Genomic DNA, 27,142 nt, shown 5'->3' on the forward strand with positions numbered 1-27,142 from the left:
CACAGGATCTGGCATAAAGCCAGTGCTTAGGTTACCTTGATGGGTGATGATGAGACTGGAGAATATTAATGAGAATCCTAATGATCATTTATTCAACAGCTACTACATACCAGGCATTGTGCTAAGCACCTTACAGGCATCTTTCAGTCAATCTCTGCAACAGCCCTGTCAATGTAAGTATTGTTATCCCCATTCTACATATGAGAAAACTGAGGTCCTGTGAAATCAATTGACCAGAAAGGGCACAGAGAGAAATCCAGAGCTAATATCTCAACCCCAGTGCATAAGGAAAGGACACCAGCTCAGTGACTATGTTTGCTTAATGCAGCGGAGAAGTGGATGGATTGCACTGAGATGTTTTCCCATGGGCCGAGGTTTTCTTTTTCTTTCTTCGTGTGTGTGTGTGTGTGTGTGTGTGATAGAGTTTTACTCTGTTGCCCAGGCTGGAGTACAGTGGCATGATCTTAGCACACTGCAACCTGGAACTCCTGGGCTCAGGGATCCTCCTGCTTCAGCCTCCCAAGTAGCTAGGACAACGGGTGCGCCACCACACCCAGCTAATTTTTTATTTTTTGTAGAGAAGGGGCCTCACTTTGCTGACCAGGCTGGTCTCAAACTTCTGGCCTCAAAAGATGCCCCCGCCCCTGCTGGGATTATAGGCATGAGCCACTACTGCCGGTCTGGGCTGAGTTTTGACTGCTTATCATTCTCTTCATGTCCCTTCCAGATGCCTTGTGTGCACACTTTTTAATGCACTGTCATCTCACTAGATGGCTATAACGAGTCCCATCCTATGACGGAGGCCCAAAGGCCCAGGGACTTGCCGAGAGCTACACGGGAATTAAGAACAGAGGAGGTTCTGAACTCAGCTTCATCTGACTGGAAGTCTAGTCTCTGTCCACTGTACCCAACTGTCTGAACTACAGGGAGCCACAGCAGAGCATGACGTCCCTCAGACCTCCCCAAAGCACCCACTTTTCATCATCCCCACTGCCAACGAATGCCCCACATTGGGGTCCATGAGTGTGCATCTCCTATCCTACAATAGCCTCTCAATGCATCTCCAGCCCAGTTCCTCCTGCCTTCCCTCTTCGAAAGGTCACCACCAGGGCCAGCTTTCAGAAGCACAGATTTCACTCTGTCACTCCTTCCAAGGCTTTATGGTCCAACCTCTATTAGTCCCCTCCAACCCCCACTTGAACTCTCTGCCCTGGCTGAGCTGAAGTTTCTCTATTGCTCTCTCTGGCCCGTGCTCTTTCATCTTCCCCACTCTCCTTCACCCCTGCTAAACTATCCTTCAAATCTCAGTGACATGTCACTTCCTCCAGGAAGTCCTCCTTGCTTGGTTTAGGTGCTCTTTCTGTATAGCCTTCTACTCAGGTCCTTCTCCCTCTCTGTTGAGGTTGCTGTTTTACTGTTTCACTTGAGGGTCTCTCCCACTGAGTCAGCTTCATGAGGGTAGGGTCCATGTCTGTCTTGTTCACACTTCATCCCCAGAGCCTGGCACCATGTCTACTGCGTGGCTGGCACTCAGTGAAAAGCTGTTGAATAAATGAACAAGTATAGAAATGAGGACTCCATTATTATTATTATTATTATTAATTATTCACATTCAGCATCAAGCTCAGTTTGCTGGCATGTAGTAGGCTCCCAGACACATATGCTGAATGGATGATGGAGGAATGAAGAAATGAATTAAAAACATGGTTCAACCTCCACACCCCACCACCATTTGCCCACTTCTTAGCTTGCAGGCCTCTCTCAACTGCAGCATCTCCTGCAGAATAAAAAGAATTGCAACTCCTTGTTTGAATGCTGTGGGGTTTTGAGTAGAAAGAAATACTACTCCTTTGACAAGAAGAATTTCAGGCGAAAGAGGCTTTTCTTGCTGGTGAAGGGAGGAGGGAGAGTTGGGGCCTCAGCCCAGTTTCTGGATGGCCTCAATTGGCCCTGAACTGACTAATAAAGTGTGAAATTGACTTTATCCTCCGCCACATCTCCCCAGCCAGCGTATCCCTGTAGCATCTCCCTCTGCTACAACCGATGCAGCACTGTCGCCATCTCCTCCGTCACTGGCAGCCAGACGGGTCATTACCACCCACGCAGCCCCAGGGCCTAGTGACTCTGCAGAGCCCAGGAAGTCATTTGGCCTCAGGCCAATATAGGCTTTCAAAGCTAGAAGCATCCAATGTGGCATGTCTGACGCACCTTCTAAGCCAGCCACTGGCTCTTTTTGTCCCTATTTACTCCTCTGGCACTGGCTCACTGACTTCTAAGATGTGGGTGGGGGCTGCAGTGGGTGACAGCATTGGGTGAGCTCTTTGAGCCTCACCCTGGCCTGTTGTACCAAAAGCAGGGTTGAAGAATCAGAGCCAAAGGGGTTTGAGAAAGCAATGCAATCAGAGAGTTGGAGCTTTGCAAAGGTAGCTCAGGGAGACCCTGAGGTGTCTTAAGGGCTACTTGGGAGATGATAGGAGGCCCCCAAGGCCCTGTTTCTACCAGGACAGGGCCTTTTTAAATCTATTTTGTTTATTCCCTAGTTTAAGATTTCCTAGGAGGAAGGAGAGTCTACAGCCCCAGTGAGGCCTAAAACTAGCGCTCTATCCAGCGGTCATTCCCAACCTTGCCTGGGAATCAGGATTAACTGCATGACTTGGTGAGAAATGCCGATGCTGAGCCCCGTAGCATTTTTGTCTGCTCAGAACCTATTTCCTCTTCCCCCAAGGATAGCTTCCATGTTCTCTTGAGAGCCATACCTACCCCACACATCAACCATGTGGTGTGAGTGAAGACCCTGCTTGGTCCCTTGAAACTCCAGGCACAAGCGTTTCCCTAGGCCTGACCAGTCACAGACAGAGTGATCAGTCCAGAGGCTGGAGTGGCAGCCCCCAGAATTTTGTCAACGCTATAAACGTTCTCTTTTCTCAGAGACTTTAGGCTTTTGGCTGGTGGCTGTCATCTTGGAACTGGTGGCTAAGAATGAAGCCAACAAAGAGGCAAACCATGACAAAAGATGAGAGGGGGAGGGGGAGAGAGAGAGAGAGAGAGAGGCTGGAAAAAACAGAGGCAGGCAGACACATCTGGTGTCATGTTATGAGCACCTGGATTCAGCCATGCCTGAAGTTTATACCCCTAGTTTATTCAGGTACATGAGCCAATAAATTTATTTTTGTTTTGTTTTTTGCTTCACCCAGTTTTACCTGACGTGTTTCTGCTACTTGCCACTGTAAGAGTCCTGGCTAATACACAGAACCTTTCTCGGATCTATTTAATTGTGATCTCCATGGATGGATCTGAGAATCTGTATTTCTCAAAAAGTTTCTCAGGAAATGCTGTGAAGTTTCACCCCTTCATCAGCATTGTTTGGGCATCGCTGAGATCCTGGTCTAACGAAGCACAGTTTGAAGTGATCCTTCTGTAAATGGTCATTATGATAAAAGTGATCCTTCTGTAAATGGCCATTATGATACTGTAATTGCAGGTCAGATACCCTACACACAGTGATATGGTTTGAATCTGCGTCTCTGCCCAAATCTCATGTTGAATTGTAATCCCCAGTGCTGGAGGTGGGACTTGCTGGGAGGCGACTGGCTCATTGGGGTGGTTTCTCATGAATGGCTTAGCACCATCCCCTGATGCTGTCTTTATGACAGTGAGTGAGTTCTTTTGAGATCTGTTTGTTAAAAGTGCATAGTACCGGCCGGGCGCGGTGGCTCAAGCCTGTAATCCCAGCACTTTGGAAGGCCGAGACGGGCGGATCATGAGGTCAGGAGATCCTGGCTAACACGGTGAAACCCCGTGTCTACTAAAAAATACAAAAAACTAGCCGGGCGAGGTGGCGGGCGCCTGTAGTCCCAGCTACTCAGGAGGCTGAGGCAGGAGAATGGCAGGAACCCGGGAGGCGGAGCTTGCAGTGAGCCGAGATCCGGCCACTGCACTCCAGCCCGGGCGACAGAGCGAGACTCCGTTTCAAAAAAAAAAAAAAAAAAGTGCATAGTACCTCCCTCCTTGCTCTCTTCCTCCGGCTCCAACCCTGTAAAATGTGCCTGCTTCTCCTTTGCCTTCTGCCATAATTGCAAGTTTCCTGAGGCCTCCCCAGAAGCAGAAGTCGCTATGCTTCTTGTACAGTCTGCAGAACCATGAGCCAATTAAACCTCATTTCTTTATAAATTACCCAGTCTCAGCCGGCGCGGTGGCTCACATCTGTAATTCCAGCACCTTTGGAGGCTGAGGTGGGCGGATCACGAGGTCAGGAGATCCAGACCATTCTGGCTAACATGGTGAAATCCCGTCTCCACTAAAAATACAAAAATCAGCTGGGCGTGGTGGCGGGTGCCTGTAGTCCCAGCTACTCGGGAGGCTGAGGCGGGAGAACGGTGTGAACCCGGGAGGCGGAGGTTGCAGTGAGCCGAGATCATGCCACTGGACTCCAGCCGCGACAGAGTGAGACTCCGTCTCAAAAACTAAATAAAATAAATAAATAAATAAATAACCCAGACTCAAGTATTTCTTTATGGCAATACCAGAACAGACTAATACACATAGACTCAATCCTCACAGCAGCCTGATGAAGTGCAGGTTATTCTTTCCATTTTACAGATGGAGAAACTGAGGCTTAGCAAGAAGAATGAATGTGTTCAAGGGCACTGTATTAGTCCATTTTCACGCTGCTGATAAAGATATACCTGAGACTGGGCAATTTACAAAAGAAAGAGGTTTAATTGGACTTACAGTTCCACATGGCTGGGGAGGCCTCACAATCATGGCGGAAGGCAAGGAGGAGCAAGCCACATCTTACGTGGATGGCGGCAGGCAAAAGAGAGCAGAAAAACTCCCGTTTTTAAAAGTCAGATCTCGTGAGACTTACTCACTATCACAAGAACAGCATGGGAAAGAACCTCCCCTCCCTTCCACTCTCCTCCCCCTGCCCCCTGCAACCCGGAGAACTGAGTGCAGTAACCCAGGGCCTCTCTGCTCTGTTCCGCCACCGTGGTCCCATTTTCACATCCTCCTGGGATTTGTAAGCTGAAACGCTCTGCTTTCCAAGCAAGGAACCAGAGCCCCAGAAAAACCCAGAGGCCATCTTGACTTGGTCCATTCTTGCCAGCCACAGTCATTAAGGAAGGGAAGACCTGGTTTAAAAGGGCTCTGAGCTGCCACCGGTGAAAACACTTCAACTCTGGTTAGGCCAAGACTGGGAAAAGGTTGGGAAAAGTGAGGGCGGGGAAGACACAGAGAAACAGAAGGGGAGAGAGAAAAGAGAGAGAACAAGCAGAAGAGACAGTGACAGAGAGACAGAAGGAAGCATGGAGGGAGAGAGATGTAGACACACTTGAGCGCACACACACACACCACACACCATACACACACACCACACACCACACACACACCACACCACACACACAAACCACACACACACCACACACAGACTACACACACACACCGCACCACACACCACACACACACCACACACATCACACACACACCACACACCACACACACACCCCACACACCCCACACACACACCACACACCACCCACCACACAAACACACCACACATACCACCCACCACACACACACCACACACACACCACACACCACACACACACCACACACACACCACACACACACCACACACACCACACCCACCACTCACACCACACACTACACACACACCACACCACACACCACACACCACACACACACCACACCATACACCACACACCACACACATCACACACACACACCACACACACACATCACACACCACACACCACCCACCACACACACATCACACACATACCACACACCACACATACCACACACACCCCACACACACACCCCACACACCACACACACCACACACACACGCCACACACGCCACACAAACCACACACCACCCACCACACACACACCACACACAACACACACACACCACACACACACGCCACACACACCACACACCACCCACCACACAAACACACCACACACACCACCCACCACACACAACACACACACCATACACATCACACACACAACACACACCACACACACACCACCCACCACACAAACACACCACACAACCACCCACCACACACACACCACACACACACCACACACCACACCACACCACACACACCGCACACCACACACACACCCCACACACCACACCCACCACTCACACCACACACTACACACACACCACACACACCACACCACACCACACACACCACACACCACACACACACCACACCATACACCACACACACACCACACACACCACACACACCCCACACACACCACACACACACCCCCCACACACACCACACACACACACACCACACACCACCCACCACACAAACACACCACACACACCACCCACCACACACACACCACACACACACCACACACCACACACACAACACACAACACACACAACACACCACACACCACCCACCACACAAACACACCACACACACCACCCACCACACACACACCACACACCACCCACTACACAAACACACCACACAAACACACCACACACACCACCCACCACACACACACCACACACACACCACACACACACCACACACCACACACACACCACACACACCACACACCACACACACACCACACCACACACCACACACACTACACCACACACCACACATACCACACACACACCACACACCATGGACACACACACACTGCACCACACACACCACACCACACACCACACACACCACACACACACACCACAGACACACCACACGCCATGGACACACACACAAACCACACACACACAAACCACACACACTACACACACCACACACACATGCCACACACACCACACCACACACCGCACACACACCACACACACCCCACACACACACAAACCACACACACTGCACACACCACACACACATGCCACACACACACACCACACTACACACCGCACACACCCCACACACACACCACACACACACCACACACATAATACACACACAACACACACACACACCACACACACACACCACACACACCACACACACACTACACCACACACACACACCACACACACCACACACACACTACACCACACACACACACCACACACATACCACACACCACACACACACCATGCACACCACACACACAGAAAGAGATCCTTTAAGAGCTGTTTTATTCCTGACCCGGAACTGTATTTCATTCTCCAACTCTGCAGACACAGAAAAGCCATTATTGCAGTAAAAAAATCTCCCCACATTATTTATTGTTAATACTTATCTATTTTGTCTTTTCTAGGTTTTTACAGCTTAACTTCATTCAAAGCAGGCCCCTGGTGCAGGCAATGCAGAGGTTTTTTGCATGAGGAGGGACGAGAAGCTCAGAGAGCTGCAGCAACTTGCTCAAGATTGCACAGCAGGTTAATGGCCAAGTTGGGACCAAGGATCGAGACTCCGGACTTCCAGTGCAGTGGGAGTCTCCTACAAACCATGTCCAGGATCAAAGCGGACGCTGAAGGGCAGGGGTTTTGTTCACCCTCTTCCTTTCAGTTACTGAGTCCCTAAACTCCCTCTTTAACAAGCAAGTAACAGTGACCTAGTATATTTGAACTTGAGCAAGGCAGTGGACAAGCAGGTGCATGATATACCCATGGTCAAGCGTGATGGAAAACTGTGAGATGGATTCAAGGGCTGTCAGTAGAAGATTGGCACCCAAATGATTTTGGTGAATCGGTTTTCACATGGAAGGTTGCTTTGCCCCATGATTTTTTATTACTAAAATTTAATGACTTGAGCTTCTCTCCCACCTCTTCTTTACTTTAATTATTATTATTTATTTATTAGAGATGAGAGACTTACTATGTTGCCCAGGCTGGTCTTGAACTCCTGGTCTCAAGTGGTCCTCCCGCCTCAGCCTCCCAGCACAGCCTCCTGAGTTGGTGGGATTACAGGCCTGACCCGCCACATCCGGCCCACCTTTTCTGAAAACGACTCTCTTCCCTAGTTGGCACACTCCCTCTTAGGATAAGTCTAGGATACTTACTTAGTCCAAAGGGGTACTGCTAGTTCCCTCATCCTGAAGGACAAAAACCTAGGAAGCCTCATCATTAGGCGCCCTGCAGTTTCTGGCACTGCCACATGAGGGCACTGTTGAAAAGAAGCCACTCTGTTGCCTAGAGGCAGTCCTCTGCGACCACATCTGCAGGAGCCTGGAAGCTAACATCTGCAGGCCCAGGCCCAGGTGCAGCCTGTACCTGCTATAGAAACCACTTTATTGATCCAGGCATGTTCCATTTGGCTGGCTCTGCATTTGTTACTCCGGGGGCTTTGAGAAAGGGAAAAGACATGTCCCACATAGCTATGGTCACTCCGTTACACACTGAACATCTAGTTTTACAGCTCTTTATTTATGTATATATACACTCAAATACAATTGTTTGTGCATTTACCAACAGTGTGCTAGGGTAGCTAGGTTGGGACCAGTTTCCAGGCTCAGGTACAAACTCTTCCTAGAAGCAGCGGCCTCCCAAGCTCTTGTTCTTTCTAGGCTGCACTAGTGGGCAGTTCTTGGTTTGGGGCTGTACAGCACCCGTTCCTTCTCCAGTAAACACCCCCGTTCCATTAAGGGGAAGTGTCTCCTCTCTCCACTGCCTTGGGAAAGCAGTCATTCTTGGCTCCTGCCTCCCACCGCTAGCCTCCTCCAATTGAAGGCAAAGGAGTCAGATCCTTCCTCTCCTCACCTCCTGGGCAAATCAGTGGGAAATGCATTATTTAAAATCCTATTTCCCAGGACTCTGACTCTGCAAGGAGAAGGGAATGGTTTCTGGCCATTGTCTTTGTAGCAATAGCAGTCGTGGAGGGGCCATTTACAGCATCCTGACCTATGTCCCTGTTCAAGGCAGTGACTGCTTTTCCTGCTTCCTGCTTCTTGGCCCTTCAGAGTTTCCTTAATTTCTGCTAACCTACATCTGCTCTTCTAGTCTTTCATCAATTTTGTAAATTTCCATTGGTCTTCAAACAAAAACAACACCCCTTCTCTTTAGTTTCTGGTGCTTGCAGAACCTGTCTGACAAACCCCAGAGAATCAAAGAGGGCTCTCCCTTTCTCACCTTCAAGATGTACCTTTTGGGCTGGCTTTGGTGGCTCATGCCTGTAATCCCAGCACTTTGAGAGGCTGAGGCAGGTGAATTACTTGAGGTCAGGAGTTCAAGAGCAGCCTGGCCAACATGGTGAAACCCATCTCTACTAAAAATATAAAAATTAGCTAGGCGTGGTGGTGCATGCCTGTAATCCTAGCTACTCAGGAGGCTGAGACAGGAGAATGGCTTGAACCCAGGAGGGGGAGGTTGCAGTGAGTGGAGATTGTGCCACTGCACTCCAGCCTGGGTGACAGAGAGACTCTGTCTCAGAAAACAAAAAATGATGTGCCCCAATTCATTCTTCAGGAGGATAATTTGGGTCCCTTCCCCAGGGCAAATCTACACACACACACAGACACATACAGAGAGAGAGAGAGAATATGCAAAATTCCAAAATGTTAGCAGTGTTAGCTAGGATACTGAGATTATTGGAGGTTTTATTTTCCCTTTTTGCTCATCTGTGTCCCCTGAACATTTTTTTTTGCCATGTCTATACACTCCGTTTATGATTAAGAGTAACAACATTTATGAGCGTGTTTCTTTAATTGTAATTAGAGAAACTGAGATATTGAGAAAAGGTCAATAAGACCCTTTTTCATGCTAAAGAAGTGAGGCCCTGTCCCTGCAGGGACTGTCCTTGAGAAGGAGACTTGACTGGCATTCTGGCACGGCCTCTGCTGTTATCACCGCTCTGGTATGGGTGTATTTATTGACAGAGCCAGGGCTGATATCACAGTTGGCTTTGTTGCATGTATGACTCCAGGCAAGTCCTTGCCTCTCTTGGGCCCTGGGTCTTCCCATATAAACAAGGAGGGGATGGGATTAAGTGACCTTTGAGTTCTGCTGCTCAGTTCTGGGGCCTTGTTGAAGGTCACTGCCCGATGGAAGCAGCATCCAGGGGAGAAGCTGGAATCATACTCTCTGGGTGAAAAGGCGCTGGAGATGTCCACATTGTTAGAGCTTTCTGAGCTGCATATGACAAAAACTCACCTCAAACTGGCTTAAGTAAAAAAGGAATCTGTTGGCTCATGTACCTGAAAAATTTAGATCTAGACTCAGGCTTGGCTGGATCCTGGGAATAAAAGGCTGTCATCCAGACTCGGTCTCTCTTAGTCTCTTCTCTTTTCCTTTGACTGTTTCCTCTTCAGGCAGGCTCTTCCTGGACAAAGGCAATGTGGCCACCAGCAGTGGCAGGTTCACACCTTGCCAAATTAACACCTCTTCCCCAGGGCTCCAGCGGAAGTCCCAGCATTGACTCTCACTGGACTGTATTAAGTGACATGCGCATCGCTGACTTGATCACTCGGTGGAGCTGGGGTGTAGATTCTATTGATTGGCCAGACCTAGCCCCTGTGCCTGCCTCTGAAGTTGGGAGGTGGGTGAGTGTCACTTACATGTTTTGGTCTAAGGGTTAAGGAGGGGCAGTTCTCCAAAGGCATGTCAGGAGCTGCTAGCAGCTGGGGACAGGATGTTGGGAAGGAAAGAGCCCATAGAAGTCCACTCAGGTTCATGTCCATCTGTGTCAGCGAAGTGTGCTCCTCAGATTGGCAGCAGCCTCATCACTATCATCATGTGGGAGCTTGTTAGAAATGCAAATTCACAGGTCCAGCCCAACAGGCAATTCTGATCATGCTAAAGTTTGAAAAACACTGGGGGAAACCAGTGCATCTTGCCCCTGCTTCCATCAGAATCACCTGCGTTGAGAGTGGGACCCACTCAACGAATTTTATCAGGAAAAGGGAGGGGACCAGGTCCAGTCATTCGTATTTTTTTGTTTTGTTTTGTTTTGTTTTGAGACAAAGTCTCAGTCTATCGCCTAGGCTGGAGTGCAGTGGTGCAATGATAACTCAACCTCCTAGGCTCAAGTGATCCTCCCACCTCAGCCTCCTGAGTAGCTGGGACCACAGGTACATGCCACCAAGCCAGGCTAATTTTTTTTTTATTTTTTATTTTTGTAGACCACCTGGGCTAGTCTCAAACTCCTGCTTCAAGCAATCCTCCTGCCCTGGCCTCCTAAGGCACCGGGATAACAGGTGTGAGCCATTACGCTGACCTGATGCTTTTATTTATTTCTTTCTTTTTTATTTTATTTTTTTAAATTTTTTTGAGATGGAGTCTCGCTCTGTTGCCCAGGCTGGAGTTCAGTGGCCGGATCTCGGCTCACTGCAAGCTCCGCCTCCTGGGTTCACACCATTCTCCTGCCTCAGCCTCCCAAGTAGCTGGGACTACAGGCGCCCGACACCTTGCCCGGCAGGTTTTTTGTATTTTTTAGTAGAGACGGAGTTTCACCGTGTTAGCCAGGATGGTCTCGATCTCCTGACCTCGTGATCCGCCCGTCTCGGCCTCCCAAAGTGCTGGGATTACAGGCTTGAGCCACCGCGCCCAGCCCTGATGCTTTTAAAAATGTTGCCCCAAGTGATTCTGATGGAAGCCCAGCTTGAAAGAACAACTGAGCTCAACCAAAGTCTTGTTCTCAACTATTTCTAACTTATGAAGTGGCGATAAACAAGGAAGTGGATGGTCCTTCTGCTGAGAATGACGGTTTACTAAAGGAACAACTTGGAAGATAGCAACTTAAGCCAAGTCAAATGAAGAGACAAAGCCAGGGACATGTAATCCACTGAACTTTGTGGAATTTGAACCTGGAATTTCCTACCCTATGACAAATTAATCTTCATACCCACACAGCTGATTCAGCCAAGAAGAGAACTAGAGGAAAAAAATAATAGCCACAACTGAGTGCTTACTACAAGTGTGTGTGAGACAATGTATTTATCTTATTTACACCAACATGACCCTGGAAGGTAGGTAATCCTAAATAGGAATATAATCCTGTGAAGTAGGTAATATTAAATATGAAAGAGGAAGACACCGAGGATCAGAGGGTACAGGAACTAGAGCCCGGTGGCTGAGCTAGGATTTGAATCCTGGGCTGTTTTGAAAACCTTTATTCCTGCTCTGCGTTGCCTTCTGGGAAAAGTCACACTCTCTAGTAAGGAGTCGAGGGGCTTGAGGAGGAGTTTAGAGGTGACTCCTCCGATTCCACACATTTTAAAGAAAGAGCACCAGCCTGAGATCAGAACCTGGGCTGCACTCCCAGCCCTACTCCTGCTTAGCTACATGACCTGGAGCAAGTCATTTCTCTAGCTGGGGCCTCAGTCTTCCTTTCTGTACAATGGGATGGCTTTAATTGACCCCTAAGGTCTTTTTCATTTCGGGATCATCCGTCTGAATAATGTTATCAGAAAGTTTCCAGCAGTTCTGCTTTCTGGGATCCTAGGACCTATTTTGAAATGCTCCCGGCCGGGCGCGGTGGCTCAAGCCTGTAATCCCAGCACTTTGGGAGGCCGAGACGGGCGGATCACGAGGTCAGGAGATCGAGACCATCCTGGCTAATATGGTGAAACCCTGTCTCTACTAAAAATACAAAAAACTAGCCGGGCGAGGTGGTGGGCGCCTGTAGTCCCAGCTACTTGGGAGGCTGAGGCAGGAGAATGGCGTAAACCCGGGAGGCGGAGCTTGCAGTGAGCTGAGATCCGGCCACTGCACTCCAGCCTGGGCGACAAAGCGAGACTCCGTCTCCAAAAAAAAAAAAAAAAAGAAATGCTCCCATGGTCCGTCCTGACCAGGTGTCATAGTCAGTCTGCTGATTACTAAAGAATTACTCCCTAGACCAGTCAAGGGTTCCTAATTTTTTTTTCAAGGCTTAGAAGACAATACAGCTCAGACAGAAGGTCTAACAGTTGCAATTAAATCTTGGAGGACTAACAAGACACTGCAGAATTTTGTAGAGTCTCAGACCGTATTTTCATCAGATAGGATGCAAAAATCACAGTGCCCCGACTCCATCAATATTGATCAGTGCCTACTACATTCAGCTTTGTGCTGGGGACCATGGAAGACACAGAAGTGAAGGGGAAGGTGAAGGGGCAGCACCCTAGCGCCAAGGAGGAGTGCCATGGGTCGGGGCATGGCCCTGTACTCAGCCTCACATTAATCAGGGAAATGCAAATTAAGACAAAATGCTTTTTGCCACCAATGAAAGGGTTAATATCCAGGGCTGGCGAAGATGTAGTGAAGTGAGCATTTTCATATACGACTGGTAGAGTGTAAACTGGCACAGCTTTTTCAGAGGATAGATTATAATATCTCCAAAAATTTTAAGTACATAACCCTTTAATCCAGCAATTCCACTTCCAAGACTATCTTCAAGAAATGCTTGCTCTATGCACAAGAAGGCAAAATAAGAATGTCCATTGCTGTGTTGTGTGTTGTATGTATTTTTTTGGAGATAGCCAAGATAGCATTCATTAGGGAATGGCTAAACTGGGCTATATTCATGCTCTGGCACTTTGCAGCATTTAACAAGCACAAAGAAGATCCCCAGATAACGACACAAACATATTTCCAAGATATATACATTTTAAAAAGCTACTCTCGGCCGGGCGCGGTGGCTCAAGCCTGTAATCCCAGCACTTTGGGAGGCCGAGGCGGGCGGATCACAAGGTCAGGAGATCGAGACCACAGTGAAACCCCGTCTCTACTAAAAATACAAAAAATTAGCCGGGCGCGGTGGCGGGCGCCTGTAGTCCCAGCTACTCAGGAGGCTGAGGCAGGAGAATGGCGGGAACCCGGGAGGCGGAGCTTGCAGTGAGCCGAGATCGCGCCACTGCACTCCAGCCTGGGCAACAGCGTGAGACTCCGTCTCAAAAAAAAAAAAAAAAAAAAAAAAAAGCTACTCTCAGAATATATTTGGTTAGGTCAGGCACGGTGACTCACACTTGTAATCCTAGCACTTTGGGAGGCCAAGGTAGGCAGATTGTTTGAGCTCAGGAGTTTGAGACCAGCCTGGGCAACATGGTGAAACCCCGTCTCTACTAAAAAAAATACAAAAAAATTAGCCGGGCGTGGTGGTGTGTGCCTGTAATCCCAGCTACTCAGGAGGCTGAGGCATGAGAATCACTTGAACCTGGGAAGCGGAGGTTGCAGTGAGCCGAGGATCACACCACTGCACTCCAAACTGGGTGACAGAGTGAGACTCTGTCAAAAAAAAAAAAAAGACCTGGCATGGTGACTCATGCCTGTAATCCCAGAATTTTGGGAGGCCGAGGCAGGCAGATCCCCTGAGGTCAGGAGTTCAAGACCAGCCTGACCAACATGGAGAAACTCTGTGTCTACTAAAAATACAAAATTACCTGGGCGTGTGGTGCATGCCTGTGATCCCAGCTACTTGCGAGGCTGAGGCAGGAGAATTGCTTGAACCCGGGAGGTAGAGGTTGCAGTGAGCCAAGATCATGCCATTGCACTCCAGCCGGGGCAACAAGAATGAAACTCCACCTCAAAAAAAGAAAACAAAAAAGAATATATTTGGTTAAACACACACACACACCCCTACCCACCCACCCCCGCCACATCCTCCCCCATACCACTATGAAATACTGCTTCATACCCATTGGAATACGTATAATAATAATTTTTTTTTAAAAAGAGGCCAGGCTCAGTGGCTCACACCTGTAATCCCAACACTTTGGGAGGCCAAGGTGGGAGGATCCCTTGAGCTCAGGAGGTTGAGACCAGCCTGGGCAACATAAGGAAGCCCTGTCTCAACAAATAAGTTTTAAAAATTAGCCAGGTATGGTGGCACACACCTGTAGTCCCAGCTACTAGGGAGGCTGAAGCAGGAGGATCTCTTGAGCCTGGGCGATCAAAGCTGTAGTGAGCCGTGATCGCATCTCTGCATTCCAGCCTGCGCGACAGAGCAAGACTCTGTCTAAAAAAACCAAAACCAAATGTAAAGACAAATGTTGGTGAGGATGTGGAGAAATTGGAACCCTCATATACTGCAAACGGGAATGTAAGATGGTGCAACCACTTGGAAAATAATCTGACAGTTCCTCACATAGAATGGTCATGTGATCCAGCAATTCCACTCCTAGGTATGTAACCAACAGAAATAAAAACACGTTTTCACACAAAAATTCATACATGAATGTTCATAGCAGCATTACTATAATGACAACCCAAGAACTGGTGAACGGATAAATAAAATACTGTATAGCCATCCAATGGAACATTATTCTGCAATCAAAAGGAATGAAGTACTGACACATGCTACAACATGGATAAGTCTGAACGAGTTTATGCAAAAGCAACAAAGCCATTCACAAAATACCATGTATTGTATGATTCCATTTATATGAATGTCCAAAATAAGCAAATCCATAGAGACAGAAAATAGTGGTTGTCTTGAGCTGGAAGTGTAGATGAGACCGAAAGATGAGAGCTAAGGGGTGTGGAATTTCTTTCTGAAGTAATTAAAACGTTTTAAAATTTATTGTAAAATTGGTTGTACAACTCTCTAAATATACTAAAATCCATTGACATGTACACTCAAAAGGCGTGAATTATGTGGTATATTAACTATGTCTCAATAAAACAAGTACAAATATGTACAATGTTTTCAATGAAACATTGTTTTTAAGTAGCAGAAGGAAATAGCCTAACACCCATAAATAAGTGATTGGCTAAGGAAATTATGGTAAAATACACTACTGTGGAATATAATGTAATGTTATGCCAAAGGCAAAAACGACGACCTTTTGTATGAACTCATGTGGCATGATCTCTGAGATATATTGCAAACTGAGATATATTGTACTTTAGCATAGCATGTTCCCCTCATGTCAAAAAGAGGGGGAAGAACATCCATAGTTTTCATCCACACAGACCCGGGGTGGGCAAGCTCCAGTTCACATGTCAAATCCAGTCTGCCACCTGTCTTTTACAGCAGGGAGGTAAGAATGGTGCTTAGATTTTTTTTTTTTTTTTTTTGAGACGGAGTCTCGCTCTGTTGCCCAGGCTGGAGTGCAGTGGCCGGATCTCGGCTCACTGCAAGCTCCGCCTCCCAGGTTCACGCCATTCTCCTGCCTCAGCCTCCCGAGTAGCTGGGACTGCAGGTGCCCGCCACCTCGCCCAGCCTAGTTTTTTGTATTTTTTTTTTTTTTTAGTAGAGACGGGGTTTCACCGTGTTAGCCAGGATGGTCTCGATCTCCTGACCTCGTGATCCACCCGTCTCGGCCTCCCAAAGTGCTGGGATTACAGGCTTGAGCCACCGCGCCCGGCAGGTGCTTAGATTTTTAAGTAGTTGAAAAACTAAAGAAGAAGATTTCCTGACACTTGAAAATGATATGATGTTCAAATTTCTGTGTCTATGAATAAAGTTTTATTGGCACACAGCCTCGTTCATTCATTTATATATTGTCTATGGCTGCCTTTGCAATGCAATGGCAGAGTTAAGCAGTTGGGGCAGAGACCATAAGCCTACAAAGCCTAAAGTATTTACGATCTGGCCCTTTACAGACAAAGTTTGCTGACTCCTGGCCTAGCGTAGTTGGAAGGAAACACTGGAAACTGGTGACCTGGCCAGCTGCTCTGGGAGAGGAAGGGACAGCTGAGGGATGAGGTAAGAGGGAGACTTTTCACTGGGTACCCTTTCAGACCTATTCAAAAGATGTCAACAAAACTAAAGCTATATATTCCTGCATGTGAACATATTACGATGTAAATATGTAGAAAAATATTTCAACAGCTATCCATCAAATGCATAACAGGTTACTTACTTTGAGGGAGGGGCCTGGCTGGGGAGAGAGGAGTTAAGTAGCTTCAGTAGTAAACGTATGATTGGAATAGTTTACAAGGAGAATCACTTAATGTATGACTTAATGCAATAAAAATGCAATAAAAATAAAGAGTACATTCATAAAACATGGCCCTCGTGGCACTTTCTTGAGTTGTGTGTTCTATGAGGTTCCATGAGGTAGGATCTTCCTGGGGACCCACGGTAGCTCCTGGCATGGAGCATGGCCCTCTGTAGACCCTAAGCTGGTTGAATGAGTGTGAGGGCCAGGAGATGTGTGTGTCAAGAGTGAGGGAGTGAGGGAGTGCCCTCACAGGAGTGCACAGTTCAGAGTGGGCTGGAGTGCAATGGGATGGCCTGGGGTAAAGGGAGGGCCAGAGTGGCAAAGCAGGGACATAGTCCCCAATGCCTCCTAGCCCAGGGCCATCAGCTCCCCTGGGTCGGCAGCCACCGTGGTTGAGGAGTGCTAGTCTTTTAGCCTGTCCTCATTCCCCTACCCTCATAAAGTCTCTGATTTTTTTCTCCTTTTACAGCCTCTCTTGAAGGGCATTAGGGGAATCTAGCTAGGGGCTTATGCAGCACCACCCGTGCCTGCTACTCCCTAGAACTGCCTTTTCAGCAAAAGCACCATCTGTGGTGTCACTGCTGTCTGTGGAGGAGACGACTCCTGCCTGCTACCCAGTGCTGGAAGAATCCCCTTCCCAAGGACCAAGCCTGTGGGGGCTGCAGCAAAACTGAACGTGGATGTTCAGGCGCCCAAGAACAGCTTGACTCCAGGGACCAATGGCAAGAGGGTGTCTCACACATGAGAAAATTGAGGACGCCTCAGTTTTGTTTGGTTTGTCCTCCATCTCTTCTCCCAGAAACAGGGCCCTTATTTTTATTTGGGGAACTCTTTATGCTCACTCCATGTAATTTGGGTGGGGCTGAACCAACCCTGGATACAAGATTAAACACAAGAAACAGACCTGGTCAATCGGAAAATTCTATTTTTCTGGTCACAGTGATTGGTTCAGAGATGAGTATGTGGTCCAAAGTTAAGCCAATGAACGTCAGCCTCAAGATTTTTGCTGATGCTATCAGGAGAGAGGTGCTGTCTCTGGGCTGGGCTTGTTACCTGCAGAACTACACTTAGAGCTGATGGTTGACTTTTGTCAATACATAGAGCAAGGCCAGCCTGAGAACAAAGCTAAGATGGGCAGAAGTAGAGCTGAGAATTGGAGACTGGTTCCCGATGGCAATGTTTACACCAGATTCATATCTACCCTTGGCCTTTTCAGTTAAACAAACTCAAAATTCCCTCTTTTGCTTTGGCTGGTTTGTGTCGATAAGAGTCACTGAAAAGCAATGTTAGCAGAGGGAAGCTTCCTGTCAGATTCTCTGAGCATTTCATGAAGATTTCATTTCCACCCACTCTGCTGTGCACTTACAACCCTCTGCTCCCAGCTGTCCAGGGGCAGTCTGCCTCTCTGGCTTGCTGGCTCTCAACTCCTCTCTGAGTGAGATGTCCGATCCCCTAGGTCTTCTCTCCTCCCCTTGGCAACCTACTCCTCTGAATTCCAGCCCCTGAGGATCCAGGCCCATGGCCTGGTGTTAACCCCCATTCTCTTTATGACTGAAATGTGTCCCAGACACAACTGTTGATGTTCTTTGAGCTTTGATGAGTACGTCCAATTTGCCAGACTCTGTGCCAGCCTCATTACATGCACAATCTCATCGAATCTTCTCAATAATACTGTTGGGTAGGTTTTATGATTATTACTTCCATTTTCAAGAATAGAAACCAGTGGCTTAGGGAGATTAAGTAACTGGCCTGAGACCAAACAGCTGAGTCACACACAGCGGGAGGCAGGGCTAGACAGAGTTGTAGGAGGGAACTGACCCCAGGGCCTGTGCTCCAACCACCGCACCAGCGCTTCTAACCCGAGCGAGCCCCAGGATCACCGGGGTACAGGAGCCCATTCCAGGGACCCACCTCCTCTGAGTGAGGACAGGAAAGTCTGGGAAGCTGCTTCATTAAATGCCCCAGGGGATACTGAAGCATGGGTCCCCAGGACCTTACACGGACAGCAGCCACTATCTCCCCCATTAAGGACCTTGGCCTTAGAAAGGAGCTTGGCATTTCCAGATCTATTATTGCAGAAGCTGAAGCTCTGCCCTAGGTTAGAAATGATGACAACGCTAGACAAACTTCTTTGCTGACACAGGGAAAGGAGAGATCAAGGGCATGTGGATAAGCAACTCATGCCTGGGAAGAAAACAAAAAAATTAAAGAATAACATCATTCCACTCTTCAGGGGGTGGGTTGTGAGGGTCTGGACTCTAAGAGGTAAGAGGTGTAAGCCAGGGCCCAGGAGAAATTCAAATTCTACAGGCTTTCTTCATTTGTCCCTGAAAAGAAATGGCTCTCACGGCCCCAAGAATGAAGTTCAAAGTTATTATTATTATTTTTTTAGACAGAGTCTCACTCTGTCGCTCAGGCTGGAGTGCAATGGTGCAATCTCAGCTCACTGCAACCTCTGCCTCCCAGGTTCAAGCAATTCTCCTGCCTCATCCTCCCAAGTAGCTGGGACTACAGGCACCTGCCACCACATCTAGCTTTTTTTTTTTTTTTTTTGTATTTTTAGTAGAGACAGGGTTTCACCATGTTGGCCAGGCTGGTCTAAAACTCCTGACCTCGGGTGATCCACCTGCCTCAGGCTCCCAACGTGCTGGGATTACAGGCATAAGCCACCGCACCCTGCCAAGTTCAAAGTTCTTAACAAAGCTTTCCACCCAACATGAGCTGGTTGTGCTCTCTTGACACCTGGTTTTTAGGCATACCTCACGTCTCTGCCTGAAATGCTGTCTCTTTCCTTTCCCTCCTTTGCTTAACAAACTTCCGCTTATCCTTAAGGTCCCAGCATTGATGGCACTCCCTCTGGGAAGCCTCCTCCAATCACCAAATCTAGATTAGACATCCTTCCTCAGGGCTCCCTTACCTCCCTTAATATGTCTTGATTGTACCTCTTATATTGTATTTTATGTGTTTAATTCACCCTGCTATACAGTGAGGTTCCTGAAGGAAGGACCATGTCTATCGTGTTCTCTATTATATTCTCAGCACCAGATACATTACAACAATGAGTGAATGAAAGCTTAGTGAAACCAAAACAGAAAGCCCCAGGCTGTTACATGCAGTAATCACATTGACCACTAGATGGCACACGACTATGACGTCCCAATTGAGATGGGCTGGGAGAGGGGCGTGAAATTGATTAGCAGGTTGATGGAAGGAGGCCGGTGGGCCTCTGATCTTCTCCAGACTGACAGCTGGAGACCTTTGTGATCCTTAAATTTGTATGTGTGGAAATCTTTGTTCAGGTACTTGCCTTACTCCAGAACCCCATTTCCATTAAGGGTTACGTCTTCATGCTACACATTAAACGCTTTTTGATGTCTCAGAAGTTTCTTCTCTTGCCTACCAAAGAGGTGCTTTCTGTGATGGGCGTTGCTGTTGACTGCTTGAAATGGTTTTATAGACTGCTTTTTCTTATTACCCTTTAGGAATTAGGTGGAGTCTGTCACTTTTAGGATCTGAGCCACCAGTGAGTCCAATCTTCCACTCTTCAGTTGATCTGAAACTTCTGTTTTTTGGCTTAAGAACTAACACACACTTAGACTTGTCTTCCTCTTCCCTTTTATCACCAACACAAGTTGGCTTATTTTTCAACGAGCTCATCTTATACAAAGCCATTTTTTTTTTTTTTAGTTATCCCTGGAGAATGTCAGGATAGGTGACAAGTGTTGACCTGTACCTGCTGGGCAGCAGGCTAGACTTACAGACCGGTGTTATTCTTCCCAGCATACCAGCTTCCCAGTGCCATGATTTAAATCTGGACCCAGTGAAATGACTAATATATGCCATGAACATTCTGGTTTGCTCACAAATAATTAAAACCAAACACTTCAATTGAACAATGCCAAGAATCTAAGGTAGCAAGCTGATGGCTAGCTAGTTTCCTAGAAGCCGCAATAGTCCCACACTTTTATTATAATAATGATATCATTTGGAGAATTATTTTTCTGTGGAAAGTAATAAAAACCTCAATTTGGCAGAAATTCAGTAACTTGCAGCCTGTAAGAAGTTAGGAATTAGGTGTTGCCCTAATGGGGTTAATTCTTAATTACCCTATAGATGCTCACGTGGCTACATTAACCTCTCTGTGCCTTTGCCTTCTATCTCTCCAGTGGAGGCAGCAAGCCTGCCAGGGCTGGCCTGAGAAGGGGAATTTGAGCCTCCTCTTTGTACATATATTTGACTTGGCACTGGTTCCAGGCCCGTGTAGCCACCATAAGCAGTTACAAAGGCCTCTGGCAATCTTGCTTTGTCCGGCTCCCCAGCCGATGCCAGTCTCTGCCCATTACACCCTTCATATCTGAACAGTTTGGGAATTATTTAGAAACGGCCTTATTTGTAGTCCTACAATCCAGCCAATATGACAGCCATAAAGATTGCTTTGCCGTTCCTTGAGCTGTTGATTGAAGGGTGTGGAGGGAAACAGAAACTAGATTAGTCAAGGGCTTTGCCCGAAGGTTGCCCAAAGTGGTACACTGGTCGTGGGGGACAGGCTAGCACCCAGGGCTCTTGGCAACCCAGATAGTACACTCTCCCTCCTGTGGGCTATTTCCAAGAGCTCTGTGTGTGTGTATGTGTGTTGGATAGAGGGAGTAGTTACTAGTCATTCAGCCAAAGTCCTTCTCTCAACAAGGATGTTGTGGATGGCCACCAAAATGGGTTCAGTACTAAGCTTCATGACATTAGATTTGGCAGTGATTTCTTGGATATGACACTAAAGGCTCTGTAACAAAAAATATATATATACAAATTGGACTACATGAAAATCTTTAAATTTTGTACACCAAAAGACACTATCAGCAGATAAGAAGGCAGCCCACAGATTAGGAGAAAATATTTGTAAGTCACATATTTGATAAGGGATTAATATCTAGGGTATATAGAGAACTCCTAAAACTCAACAAGGAAGAAAAAAAACAGCCCAATTTAAAAATGAGCAAAGGAGCCAGGCGCAGTGACTCACACCTGTAATCCTAGAACGTTGGGAGACCGAGGCGGGTGGATCACTTGAGGCCAGGAGTTTGAGACCAGTCTGGCCAACATGAAGAAATCCCATCTCTACTAAAAATACACAAAATTAGCTGGGCATGGTGGTGTGTACCTGTAGTCCCAGCTGCTTGGGAGACTGAGGCAGGAGAATCACTTGAACCTGGGAGACGGAGGCTGTAGTGAGCGGAGATCATGCAAGTGCACTCCAGCCTGGGCAAGAGAGTGAGACTCAGTCTCAAAAAAAAAAAAAAAAAAAAAAAAAAAAAAAAAAAAAAAGCGTGCAAGGGGTCTAAATAGACATTTCTCCAAAAAAGATACACCTATTGCCAATAAACACATGAGAAGAAGCTCAACATCACTAATCATTAGGGAAATGCAAATCAAAACCACAGTAAGATACACCTCACACCCATTAGTATGGCTACTATAAAACAGAGAAACAAAACCTCCATAAAATAGCGTTGTCAAGGATATGGAGAAATTGGGACCCCTTGTACACTGTTGATAGGAAAACATAATGGTGTAGCTCCTGTGGAACAATGTGGAAGTTCCTCAAAAAGTTAAAAATAAAATTGCCATAGGATCCAGCAGTTCCACTTCTGGGTGTATACTCAAAAGAGTAAAAAGCAGTCTCAAAGAGACACTTGTACACCCAGGTTTCTAGTAGCAGTATTCACAATAGCGAAAATGTGGAAAGAACCCAAGTACCCACTGATGGATGAATGGATAAGCAAAATGTGGCATGTACATACAATGGAATATTTTTCAGCCTTAAAAAGGAAGGATGTTCTAACACATGCTGTAATATAGATGAACCTTGAGGACATCATGCTGAGCCAGTCACAAAAAGACAAACACTGGGCCGGGCACGGTGGCTTATGCCTGTAATCCCAGCACTTTGGGAGGCCAAGGAGGGCAGTTTACGAGGTCAGGAGTTCAAGACCAGCCTGGCCAACATGGTGAAACCCCGTCTCTACTTTTTTAGTAGCTAATACAAAAATTAACTGGGCGTGGTGGTGCACTTGTAGTCCCAGCTACTCGGTAGGTTGAGGCAGGAGAATCGCTTGAACCAAGGAGGCAGAATTTGCAGTAAGCCTGGATCGCACCACTGCACTCCAGCCTGGGTGACAAAGCAAGATTCCATCTCAGGGGAAAAAAATTAAAAAAAAAAAAAGACAAACACTGTATGATTCCACTTATGTGAGGTACTCAGAGTAGCCAAAATCTTTGAGTCAGAAAGTAGAATGGGCTAGGCGAGGTGGCTCACGTCTGTAACCCCAGCACTTTGGGAGGCCGAGGAGAATGGGTCACTTGAGTCCAGGAGTTGGAGACCAGCCAGGGCAACATAGTGAGACCCCAGCTCTACAAAAAATTTAAAACATTAGCCGGGCATGGTGGCACATGCTTGTAATCCCAGCTTCTCGGGGTTGAGATGGGAGGCTTGCTTGAGCCCAGGAGGTTGATGCTGCAGTGAGCAGTGATTACGCCACTGCACTCCAGCCTGGGTGACAGAGCAAGACCCTGTCACAAAAAAAAAAAAAAAAAAAAAAAAAAAAAAAAAAAAAAAAGGTAGAAAGGCGGTTGCCAAGGGCTAGGAGTAAGGGAGAATTAGGGAGGATATTGTTCATTGGGCCCCGACTTTCGGTTTTATAGGATGGAAAGAGTCCATGGAGATGGTGGTGATGATTGTATAATATTATGAACGTGTTTATCACCATTGGACTGTACAGTTAAAAATGGTTATGACTATAATTTTTATGTTACGTATATTTTACAAAATAAAAAATGTTCTAACAAACGGATTCAGTGTTGAGCCCACTGTTATTGGGTGGGTGGGTGGGTAGGTGGTGTTGACAGGATGGAACAAGAAGAAATGAGACCCAGTCCCTGGCCTTAGCCTCTGGTCTTGTTAGGAACGCAGAGTGAAAATCAACCAAGAGGACACTGGTAGGAAGCAAGGCTCCTTGTAACTCCAGTGTTAGCTCAGGTCACATGTCCTCAGAGATTAAAAGAAATTGGCTAGTGCCCTATCCCTCCTCATGTGGGTGGTCTAATGCCCTCCAAAGGCTTCTGCATGTTCCCAGGGGCCTCTCTCTTTCCCATGTCCCCAGACCTTGCGTTCCTTCCTTCCATGAGGCTGTTTCAATTCCAGGGTAATAGGAACTGTCTTTCCTTGTTTTCCTCTAAAACTCTCCCTCCAGAGGTTTTGTGTGTAGCCAGCTCTGCCAGTAGTCTGGTGTGGTCAATAACGCAAGCACTGATAACCTGAATCCTGCGCAGCCCTGGGCCTGGAGGCCCTTATGCCACCAAGTCCTCTGGCCACCTCTCTTTACAGACCTCAGCTCTCCGTTTGTTTTTGTTTGGTTTTGGTTTCGTTTATAGAGACAGGATTTCACTCAGTCGCCCGTGAAGGAGTGCAGTGGAGTGATCATACGATCATAGCTCACTGAAGCCTTGACCTCCTGGGCTCAAAAGATCCTCCCGCCTCAACCTCCCAAAGTGCCGGGATTACAGGTGTGGGCCACCATACCTGGCCCCTACCTCTCCATTTGGATCCAGCCTGGTCTCCTGGCCCTTAGAGTCCATGTTCGAGGTCCACCCCCAGGAATGCAGTTTCCCTCAAGGTATCATTTGGAGCAATGGATTTTCCATTCCCATTTCCAAAGAACTCCTTGCACATTCCAAGACTCGTTAACGTGATGTGCTAAGGAAGGGCCATCTGCCTTTTGAATTTTGTACCATGTGCAACTATTATTTATTCTCAAAGAGCCAAATACTTTTTTGAAAGAGACTTTCTTCTTAGGATCTCACCTTTTACTGGAAAGAAAAAACAAAAATCCTTTGTAATTTTAATCCGTTTTTATCTCCTTCTCCTATCAGCCTCTTCAAGGAAGGAGATAGTAGGGAGATTTGTTTTGCCACCTATTGGAATTATGCCTTCCCTCTTAGAAAGCAGAAGCTGTTGCAGTGATTTTGAGTTTGAAATGACATTATTTTCTGACTTTGCCCCATTTGTTATGTGCACCATCCCATTCATTCATTCAATAAACAAACAGATGCTATAGAAGTCAGTGGAAGGTAGAGTCTATGGGCGGGAGTGATCCGAGGTGGCTTCATGGGAGGGGTGGGAATTGACTTGGAAAATCATGGGAGGGAAGGGGTAGAATTTAGTTCAGTCAAGAAAAAGAGCAGGCAGGTAGAAAGTAGGAGTATAGACTGGTAGGTGCAGGGAATGAATAGCCTTCCATTCAATCAACAAGCATTGCTGCGGCTCCACGCAGTCTTGGCCACGGGCTAGGCACTGTGCTAGAGACTGGCAAATGGACACAGGCAGTTCCAATAGAGGGGAGGCATGGGAGAAACACAGTTCATGGGGAGAGAGGTGCTGCCTCAAGGAGACTGAGAGAGGCTGCCAGGAGAGAGTGACATTTCAGCCGAGACAGGAAGAATGTGTGGGTGATGGTGAGAAGCTGTGCTTCAAGCAGAGGCAGCATTGTTTATGAAATTCCCAAGTCGAGGGAGCTTGATGAGGAAATGGAGGAAGTCCGACCTTGCGAGACGCAAGAGCTGGAGGAGCAAAGTGAGGAATGAGGCTGGGAGGGGCAGGTGCAGGGCAGGTGTGTGCAGGGCAGGTATGTGCAGGGCAGGTGTGTGTAGGGCAGATGGGGCCTCGGAGGCCCCAGAAGGAGGAAGCCATGTAATCCTGAGGACAGGAGAGGCTGAGGGGTTTCTTTAGCAGCGAAGCTACATAATCAGAGCTGGGCTTTCAAAAGGCACCTGGGCTGGGCCTGGAGAATATGCTGAATGGGGAGAAATGCAAAGCAGTGGGCCCATTTTGGGAGGGGATTGCAGTGGTGCAGCAGAACTCTGACGCCTTACAGGCTGTGGGTTAGAGGAGAGACCTGTGCTAAAACAAGAGTAGGCAGGGATGGAACCTGGGACCTCACAGAGGAGAAGGCAGAGACGAGAGGACTTGCAAAAGGGCAGCCTCTGAGACAGGTCAGGGTGGTGACAGGGCTCCTGCTTGGGGGAACCAACTGGATGAAACCTGGGTCACCAAGGATGAATCCTCTGTTCTCCAAGAAGGAGTGCAGCACTATAGGTTGTCCCAAGGGCGAGACAAGTGCTACTGGTGGGCAGTGTCCAAGATGGGCATGACAGCGTTGACTCACCTGGCAGAAAAGTTCATTTATTTCTCAATTCCTCTTCAGTTCTTCAAGGAGAAAGCCTTGAATGGGTGCTAGACTCTTCAACACCTCTCTGACATTTACTAACCTCTCTTTTCTATAAAGAGAGAGCAAGCCTCAGTCTCAGAGCCTTCAGCAGGCAACAGTGTCTAACTGGGATTTGATAACATTTCATTGCATGTATTTGTGTGGCTGCCTTCCATTTATGGTCAGTCATATCAAGTTTTCAATTATGGCAGTGATATCGAGTTTCATTTTTCATAAAGGCATTTAAGCTAAGGGGGAAAATAGGCCACCTTTAAAGATATATTAAGTAAATAATGCTACAGGTGGTCTAGAGCTATGGCAAAAAACAGGAGGGGAGGACTCAGATGACGGAAGGTTGGGAAAAACTTGGATAATAAAAAGGGCACTGGGTTTGGAGTCCTGAAACTATGCGTAAGCACTGTCCTCCTCCTCCCAGTCGTCGTGGGGACTCGTTGACATCATGGATGGGAAAGGGCTCCAGGAACCCTGAGGCCTCTTGGGACATTCCTTATTGTCAGGATGACAACAGGAGGCAGTCTCCACCCTGATCCTCCCACTGGGTCCTGGGCGTGAAGGTGGGAGTTAGCAGTGTGGGGTAAGGTTAGTGTCCACTTCATTCTAGTAACTTTTTTGGTTCATCAAAGAAATTAAGCCTGAAAAGCAAATCTCCCCAAAGATAAAATATTCAAGGCTGGGCACAGTGGCTCATGGCTATAATCCCAGCACTTTGAGAGGCCGAGGTGGGTGGATTGCCTGAGGTCAATAGTTCGAGACCAGCCTGACCAACATAGTGAAACCCCGTTTCTATTAAAAATACAAAAATTAGCTGGGTGTGGTGGCAGGCACCTGTAGTCCCAGCTACTTGGGAGGCTGAGGCAGGAGAATCACTTGAACCCAGGAGGCAGAGGTTGCAGTGAGCTGAAATTGTGCCACTGTACTCCAGCCTGGGTGACACAGCGAGACTCTGTCTCAAAAAACAAAACAAAACAAAACAAAAAACAAACAAACAAAAAAACATAAGTTGTCCAAACACTGTTAGG

General features: G+C 47.4%; 1 long non-coding RNA gene across 1 annotated transcript; it reads right to left on the bottom strand.

Annotated features, from left to right (window-relative positions):
* Positions 1-69: 69 nt before the first annotated feature.
* On the bottom strand, positions 70-26,216 carry LOC144329582 (uncharacterized). The gene is made up of 3 exons (XR_013394950.1): positions 26,061-26,216; positions 14,341-14,482; positions 70-1,541 (listed from the first exon to the last, which is right to left on the bottom strand). It is a non-coding gene; the product is annotated as an uncharacterized LOC144329582 (long non-coding RNA).
* Between the last annotated feature and the right edge of the window lie 926 nt (positions 26,217-27,142).

This window comes from Macaca mulatta, chromosome 6, assembly GCF_049350105.2.
Source record: "Macaca mulatta isolate MMU2019108-1 chromosome 6, T2T-MMU8v2.0, whole genome shotgun sequence".
NCBI classification, from domain to species: domain Eukaryota; kingdom Metazoa; phylum Chordata; class Mammalia; order Primates; family Cercopithecidae; genus Macaca; species Macaca mulatta.